This window comes from Suricata suricatta, chromosome 9 (genome assembly GCF_006229205.1).
Source record: "Suricata suricatta isolate VVHF042 chromosome 9, meerkat_22Aug2017_6uvM2_HiC, whole genome shotgun sequence".
In the NCBI taxonomy this organism is placed as follows: Eukaryota; Metazoa; Chordata; class Mammalia; order Carnivora; family Herpestidae; genus Suricata; species Suricata suricatta.
In genome coordinates this window covers 103,677,023-103,686,263 of record NC_043708.1, presented here as the reverse complement: position 1 = coordinate 103,686,263, position 9,241 = coordinate 103,677,023, and positions in this window count along the sequence as shown.

Sequence of the window (9,241 nt, the reverse complement as noted above, 5' to 3'; positions counted from 1 at the left end):
GAGCGTGCTGATTACAGCAAATAATACTATATTTATACTTGAATGTTGCTAAGAGTGTAAATCTTAAATATTCTCATAACAGAAAAGAAATGGTAATTATGTGACAGAACGAAGGTGTTAGCTAATGTTATGGTGGTAATCGTTTTGCAATATATAAATGTATCAACTCAGCAGTTGTACACCTTAAATTATATAATAGTACATGTCAATTAGATCTCAATAAAGCTGGAATTTAAAAAAGAAGTTATAAGAGACTTAATTTTCTTAGGAAATAGGTCAGACTGACCAAAATGTGTTTTTATTTGTTTTGTTTTGCTTTTTTTAATGTTTTTTATTTATCTTTGAGAGACAGAGAGAGCAGGGGAAGGTCAGAGAGACAGAGGGTGATAACAGAATCCAAAGCAGGCTCCAGGCTCCGAGCTAGCTGTCAGCACAGAGCCCGACGTGGGGCTCGAACCCACAAACTGTGAGATCATGGCCGGAGCCGAAGCTGGACATAGGCTTAAACGACTGAGCCACCCAGGCGCCCCTTGTTTTGCTTTTTAGATTGAAAGAGTAATAAGGGCGTTCTCACATTAAAATAGTATGTCTTCTGAGCATTTTATGTTTTTTGTTTCAAACTGTGGGTTTTGACTTTTTTAGTTTTATTTTTACTTCTTTTCAGAGAACGATAGAGCAAGCAGGGGAGGGGCAGAGAAAGAAGACAATCCCAAGCAGGTTCTGCACCATCAGCACAGAGTCCAATGCAGGGCTCAAACTCATGAACTGAGATCATGACCTGAGCTGAAGTCAAGAGTCAGCCCTTAACCAACTGAGCCACCCAGGCGCCCCTCAAATTGTGTGGGTTTTTTAAAAATTATGTAACTAAAACTTTTTAAAACAAGAAGTTATATAACTAGTTCCAGTTTATTATGTGGGGGAAAAACTAGGAAAGTATAAAAAGAAAAGTACAAACCATTGATGATACACTACTCAGTGATAACTTCTGTTTCCATTATAGAAACTTATATTTATCTTAGCCATACCCACATTAGGTTGATATTATAAGATCAATGAACTTCATCAATTTATGAGCTGTATTTTAGAGTCCATATTTGCCTCTTTTTTTCTAAATTTTTTTTTCAGTTTATTTAATTTTGAGACAGAGAGAGACAGAGCACGAGCAGGGGAGGGGCAGAGAGAGAGGGAGACACAGAATCTGAAACAGGCTCCAGGCTCTGAGCTGCCAGTACAGAACGCAATGCAGGGCTCAAACTCCGGACCTCAAGATCATGACCTGAGCCGAAGTTGGACGCTTAACCAACTGAGCCACCCAGGTGCCCCAATATTTCCTTCTTACAAATTAAGATATTTTATTCTCTTATTTTGAAGTATTCAGTTGGGAGATTCCAAATGAAAAATGTCAAGGTATTGCAGATAGAAGTTATTCTATATGAAAAAACTCCAGGCTACATCTTTTTTTCTCATTTTGTTTTATTTTATTTTATTCTCATTTTAATGCTACAGTTTCCTACTATCTAGTCAAGAGAACTCTGGTTCTTTATTAAATGCTTTTACTAACATTAACTTCGCCTATAATTCATTTGTACAAGGTGGGGCTAATTTTTTAAGTGGTTTAAATAAATAGCTAAGAAATATAATCCATTGTCTAGATTTTTAAGCTCCTATGAGTTTGGCAGCTGTTCCTACTGAGTAACTGAGTGAAGGGTCACAGGGTGAAGGGTAACACTACCCTCCCCACCCCCTTCAGAAGAGGTACATCCGCTTCCTCAAAGCTGGATGTCAAACATTCCAAATGCAATGAAACCACTGGGTTATTCTGGGAACCACTTTTAATGGTCACTTGCCCTTCATTTTAAAGGAAAAGAGGCCTCAACAAGGTGAAGAATGATGTAATGCAATTGCTCTCTAAGGATGTGGCTTCAGCCAGACAGGATGTCAGATCTAGCACCTTTCTTTGGAGAGGAGTGGGGGTGGGGACCTCACCCTGGCTTGGCATCTGAAAGAGACATGCTACTTGGCTTTTCATCTTTGGGGAGCATAGTGAAAGAAGGTATACTCGTGACATCCCAGCTTCCTACCGGGCAGCTGTGGAAAAGCAAGTCTTGACTTCCTTTAGAATCACCATCCAGGATCCCGGATATTCTTGTTCTCAAATCTGGTCTGAGATTAAACAAATCTCTCTCCTAGGACATTCATTGGAATGCTTGTCATCACTGACCTTTTTTTTTTTTTTTCATGCTTTCTTCTACTCAGCAGAAAACCCCTGCATCACCCTGTTCCTGCCAAGTACTTTGCAAAGATTACAAGCAGGAAATTTAAGTAACCATTTGATCTACAGTGATCTGGGAACTCTGACAAGAGCATATAGGGCCTCCACAGCCCAAATCACCCTAACAGCTGACTGACAATCTTTTTATAATTCACATTTTTGCTCAAAGGTCAGGTCAGCTTCTAGAGAGCTGAGAATTTGCCTGAAAAGAGTTTCATCTCCAACAATGAACTGTGCATGACACATAGTCCTGGGTTTATGTATATTTTACAATATTTTAAGTTGTAATTATTGATACATCAATGTGTTTTGCAGTTTTATGTATTCCCAAGGAGCTTGCAATGTGCCAGATTGTTTTAATTGTATAGTCTCATAAAGTATAAAGTATTGTTGTTATAAAGATAGCATTGTAGAGTCATCATAATTACTACTCAACCAAATCGCTGTTTGTCCTTGCTCCTTTGTGAGCTTCCTCTGAATAGATAGACCTTTATCAATTGGTAGAGCATGGGATCCCAGATTGGCATCTGATATGGGGATTCTGCATGTAGAGAATGGGATACTGAGTTCTGTAAGATTTAATAGATGGAGGCAGAGATGGGAGGAAAGAAAGAGACCACGTTATGGAGCCAAGAAAGCCTTTATTGGGATCTGCGATTCCAGGGCAAGGTCCCATGACTCCGGGAGTGGGGAATCGGAGAAGTCGCCGCCTGATAGGCGATTGGGGGGGGGGAGGTTATGGGTGAGGGGGTTCTGGGTTTGATCTTGGGAGGGCAGATTATCCAATAAGGGCCTTTCAGAGGCGTGGCAGGATGGAATAGGTTGCCTCATCTGTCAGGGTGATGGGAAGCTGGAGCTTCATGATTAGCTGCCTCCAAATGGGGCAGGACATCCCAGGTCTGCAGGTGAGGGGCGGGGGTCGTCTGTGCACGCGTTCTCCAGCCCCCGGAGAAATGGCCGCTCGGTCGCCACCTTAAGGTGACTCTTACAAGTTCCTTTAGAATTTTAGGGCCAGACTACAATAGTCATGGTGTCCAATCACCCCATGTTATAAACGGGACCACAGCCTCAAAATGTTCAGTGGCTTCCTACAAGGTCATGTACCTAGTTAGGGATAGAACAAGGACACACCTCCTGAAGAGCCTTGGGGGAAAAGAGGTGGTGGTGATAGAGGAGGGCACTTGTGAGGAAGAACACTGAGTGTTGTATGGAAACTAATATGACAATAAACTACTTAAAAAATAAAAAAATCCTTTTGCAACTCAAAAAAAAAATAATAAATAAAGAGTCTTGGTATCTTGGGGTGTCTGGCTGTTCAGTCAGAGGAGCATGTGACCCTCGAGCTCCAGTTTGGGTATAGAGATTACATCAATCAATCAATCAGTCAGTCAGTCTTGGTATCTCGCCTAACAGCAGATAGGTACAGTTAGTTCTTTGTTTTGTTTTGTTTTTGTTTTTAAGTAAGCTCTAAGCCCAATGTGGGGCTTGAACTCAAGATCCTGAGATTAAGAGAGTGCCTGCTCTACACCCTGAGCCAGTCAGACGTCCCAAAATTAGTTTTGTTTAATCAGGAGGGGGGAGCGCCTGGGTATCTCAGTCGGTTGAACATCAGACATTGGCTCAGGTCATGATCTCACAGGTTGTGAATTCGAGCCCTGCATCGGGCTTGCTGCTGTCGGTGCATAGCCCGCTTCAGATCTTCTCCTCATTCTCTCTCTCTGTCTTTCCCTCCCTTCCTCTTTCACACTCAAAAAAAAAAAAAAAAAAGAACATTAAAAAAATAGTTCTGAGGATGGGGCACCTGGCTGGCTCAGTCAGTGGAGCATGTAACTCTTGATCTTGGGGTTGTGAATTAGAACACCATGTTGGGTATAGAGGTTACTTAAAAATAAAATCCTTAAAAAATATAGTCATCATGTAAGTTTATTTAACTGTGATATTTTCTTTTCATTTTCTTCTCTTTCTTCTCTTTCTTTCTTCCCTTTCCTTCTTTCTTTCCTTCTTTCTTTCATGTAAGCTCCATACCCAACATGAGGCTTGAAACTATGACCCCAAGATCAAGAGTCACATGCTCTGTGGACTGAGCCAGTCAGGTCTCCTGGCTTGATATTTGCAAGCATCTCCAATTATAAAGACATTAAAGGTCTTGATGGGGCCATAAATGATAACTTGCGATTATTTTTCATTTCTCTCCTTTTTTTCTCGAATTTTGATATTTATCTTCAATTTTAAGTGATGCCAAACCATATGTGGCATTTTTACGTTCTGCGAATTTGGGGCCAAACTTAGAAACTAACAAATCTAGATATCATTTAAACTTAGTTTATAACTGTTTTATTTTTTTATTTGAGAGAGAGAGAGCATACAAGAGTGGGGGAGAGGAGCAGAGGGAGAAAGAGAGAGAGAGAATCTGAAGCAGGCTCCACAGTCAGCATGGCTCAATGTGGGGCTTAATCCCACGACCCTGGGATCATGACCTGAGACAACATCAAGAGTTGCCAGCCACCCAGGCACCCTATTTTCATAACTTCATATATATATATATCTATATATATAGATATATATAGATATATATATAGAGAGAGAGAGAGAGAGAGAACATGAGAGCAGGAGAGAGAGGGAGAGGGAGAGAGAGAGGAGACTCTTAAGCAGACTGAACCCCAAATGGGGCTCAATCCCATGACCCTGAAATCATGACCTGAGCCGGTATCAGGTGTCAACAATCACCTGACTGAGTCACCCAGGCATTCTTATAACTGCTAAAAAAAAAAAAAAATCATATAAAGCCCATAATGCATACAGTCCAAATTTAAGAATTTATCAAATGGAAATTAGCAGAAATGTGCAAAGATCTATATACAAAGGGATGATGTTTGTTTCACCATTTCTCATAATAACAAGATGTAGACAGAAATTAATTATTCTGTTATACTCAACTTGTTTGCTCTCTTATTGAATTCAATTTTTTGTCTTAGAAGAAACATGGAAGAAATATTTATTTTTGGGAGAGAGAACTCAAGCAGGGGAGGAGTAGAGAGAGAAACAGAGGATCTATAGTTGTCTCTGCGCTGACAGCAGTGAGCCCCTTGTAAGGGCTCAAACTCATGAACTGTGAGATCATGACCTGAGCCAAATTGGACACTTAACTGACTGAGCCACCCAGGCTTCCCAAATCTATAAAGATTTTTTAATAGTAATCACCTTTATTTTTTTTAAGATTTTATTTTTTTAATTTTTTTAATGTTTTATTTATTTTTGATGCAGAGAGAGACAGAGCATGAGAGGGGGAGGGGCAGAGAGAGAAGGAGACACAGAATCGGAAACAGGCTACAGGCTCTGAACTAGCTGTCAGCACAGAGCCCGACGTGGGGCTCGAACCCACGATCATGAGATCTGACCTGAGCCGAAGTCAGAGGCTCAACCAACTAAGCCACCCAGGCGCCCCAAGATTTTATTTTTAAGTAATCTCTACACCCAACTTGGGGCTTGAACTCACAACCCTGAGATCAAGAGTCACATGCTCTACCAACTGAGCCAGCCAGGTACCTCAATAGTAATTACCTTTAAAAAGAAAGACTTGCTGAATGGGAAGAAAAACTTTCACTTTTTATTTTGTACCTTTTTGTATTGTTTGATTTTTCTGTCCATATAAATGTAGTACTTAGTTTTCAAAAACATCAACAGGTATTTCCTAGGGGAGAAGCTTATGGACAATTTTTGGTATCCTTTGGATTTCCCTGTGTTAAAAAGTATTAAATTGTAAGGATTTTATGATTTATCTGCATGATGAGATTCATTACATTAGTTCATTTATTTTTTTATTTTTTTCATTTATTTTTTTAAAAATGCTTATTCATGGGGCACCTGGGTGGCTTGGTCAGTTAAGCAGCTGACTTCAGCTCAGGTCATCATCCTGTGGTTTGTGAGATCAAGCCCCACATCAGGTACTGCACTGACAGTCTGGAGCCTGATTGGGATATTTTCTCTCTCTCTCTTTGTCTCTCTCTCTCTCTCTCTCTCCCCCCCACCTCACTTGCTCACTCTCTCTCAACACATAAATAAACTTTAAAAATTTCATTTTGGGGATAGAGGGAGAGAGAGTGCAGGGGAGGGGCAGAGAGAGGGGAACAGAGGCTCTGGTGCAGGATCTGCTCTATCAGCACAGAGCCTGAAGCAGGGCTTGAACTCGACAACTGTGAGATCATGACCTGAGCCAAAGTTGGACCTAACCAACTGAGCCACCCAGGCGCCCCATCACCAGTTTATTATTAAAGCACAGTACTGGGGCCCCTGGATAGCTCAATCAGGTAAGCATCCAACTCTTGATTTCGGCCCAGGTAGTGATCTCATGGTTCATGAGGTAGAGCCCCAAGTCAGGGCTGACCTTGTGGAGCCTCCCTGGGATTCTTTCTCTCCTTTTCTTTCTGCCCCTCCCTTGCTCACATGCACAGACTTACGCTCTCTTTTTCTGAAAAATAAACTTAAAGATAAAATAAAATACAGTATTATCATATATGACACAGAGAGAGATTGATAGAGAAAAGACAAAGGAAGTATCTTAATATGCTCACAGTGTTTATTTTTAGGAGGTAAAAGTATGGGTGTGACTATTTTATGTTATTTTAAATTTTTAAGTATTTCCAGATCATTTATGGCACAGATGCAGTCCCTTTCTTTTGTGTACTCTCTGCTTAGGTGACCTCTACCATCTATATGTTGATGAGCCCCAATTTTATTACTGCTAGTCCAGACCTCTCCCCCTGCCTTTCAGACACAGTCAACTGCCTCCTTGGAATTTCTACGTGATGTATCAAGGTGCATCTCAAACTCAAAACATCTAACCCGAAGCACTTGATTCCACGCCCTCACTCCACTGTAACCATCTTGATTCCTCTCTCTCCAGCACCACCCACTTCCAGACTGCCATAAAACTTAAGTCCTGCTCTGGTCCTGAGCTTCTGAGGCTCCTCTCTGGCCCTTGTCTGGCCACACCTTTCCTCTCATTGTGAGGAGTCCACAGGGCCGAGGGGTCATGCCTGCACAGGGCCTGTGCCCCCTACTTTCAAAACCATTTTCTAGTCATCCAAGACTCCAGAATTCCATGTCCAAATAGTGCAGAACTTGCTCCCAGATTCACTGGACCCAGGCATAGACTCTCTTAGGTCCAAGGGGTGGCCAAAAACTTATCTGAAGAAGGTGTAGACAGAACCTGATTGGTGGGATTGATGTTCATTACATACCTATGGGTGAAGGTCTTTGAAGTGTGGAGGTGCTATTGGAGGTGGAAAGAGAAGGGGGAGGAGACAGAGGAAGGAAATCCAGCAGCTAGCCCTCCCCCACAAGTCAGCATGCCATTCCAAGGAATGTGAGAAATCTAAATTCCAACTTGGACTTCCACATTGTTATGAATATTTTTCAAGATAGGAGGATAGAATATATTTTATTTAATGGTCTGCCCTGTAATTTGTAACTTTTACCTACGTAAGCATTTGGAATTGGGCCTCCATTTATTCTCTTGCCCTGGGCCCTGCAAACATCAACGGTGGAGCTGCCTGTAAGTTCTATCTCCCATACATATAAGAATCCTAACTGACCCTCCTCTGACCTCCTGATACTCCATTCTTCATAGAGCAGTTGAAAACAAACAAGCAAGAATAAATCCCACCAATAAATCCATCTCCAAAATGCTTATCAGAACGTTTCAGGTCTGCCTCCTCCATACCTCACCTCATTCTACTTTCCCCTTAGTCACCAAACTCTGGACACTGTGACCTTTCCTCCTTCTGAACACACCTGCTGGTTCCTACCTTGGAACCTTTGGACTTCCTGTACTTCTTACCATAGGATTCTGCCAAATGTCACTTCTTAATTCTTACTACACCATCTCTCCAGTCACTCCCAATCACATTACCTTTTTGTTTTCTTCTCTATTGTCTTCCTGGGGTTTTTTTTTTTTTTCACTTATTTTCTGGTTGTTGTTTTTTTTCTTTTGAGAGAGACAGACAGCGCAAATGGGGAGGGTAGAGACAGAGAGAGAGAGAATCCCAAGCAGGCTCCACACTGCCAACACAGAGCCCGGTGTGGGGCTCAAACCTACGAAGCTGTGAGATCATGACCTGAGCGGAAACCAAGAGCCAGACACTTAACTGACTGAGCCACCCAGGCATTCCATTATTTTCTGGCTCCCTGTTGGAAGAGACGGACTCCTCTGTCTTGTTCACCATTTCATTACTGGCTCCAAGAACCATACCTGGCACATGGCCAGTCAATAAATATTTGCTGAATGAATAAATCTCTCCCTTCTCTTTCTGACTGGATCCTGTAAACAGTATCTTGGATGTAGTAGTATGACCCAGTATGATCTCTGTTTTATAAAAGAGACAGGTAGCCAGAAAAGTTTGGGTTATACTTCAAATCAATAGCCAATATTGGCCAAGACCCAGGTCTACCTTCTCAATAACCATAGCAATGAGCTACCTACCTGAGAGCTCACTGAAACTGAAGAATTTATCCTCTTCATATGTCTTTGTATAGTCTTTGTAAATGAGAGAGACATAGCCCATGAGTTGGGGACCCTCAGGGAGAGAGAGAGACACAGAATCAGAAGCAGGCTCCAGGCTCCGAGCCGTCAGCACCGACCCCAATGTGGGGCTCGAACCCACGAACTGTGAGATCATGATCTGAGTTGAAGTAGGCCACTTAACTGACTGAGCCACCCAGGTGCCCCAAATTAAACATTTTTAATGTTTTTATTTATTTTTGAGAGAGAGTACGAGCAAGGAAGGGGCAGAGAGAGGGGGGAGACATAATCTCCAAAGCGGGCTCGAGGCTCCAAGCTGTCAGCACAGAGCCCCACCCACACAGGCTTGAATCCATGAACCCTGAACCACAAGATCATGACCTGAGCTGAAGTCAGACACTTAACTGACTGAGCCACCCAAGCACCCCTAGATTTTTAAATTTTTAAGT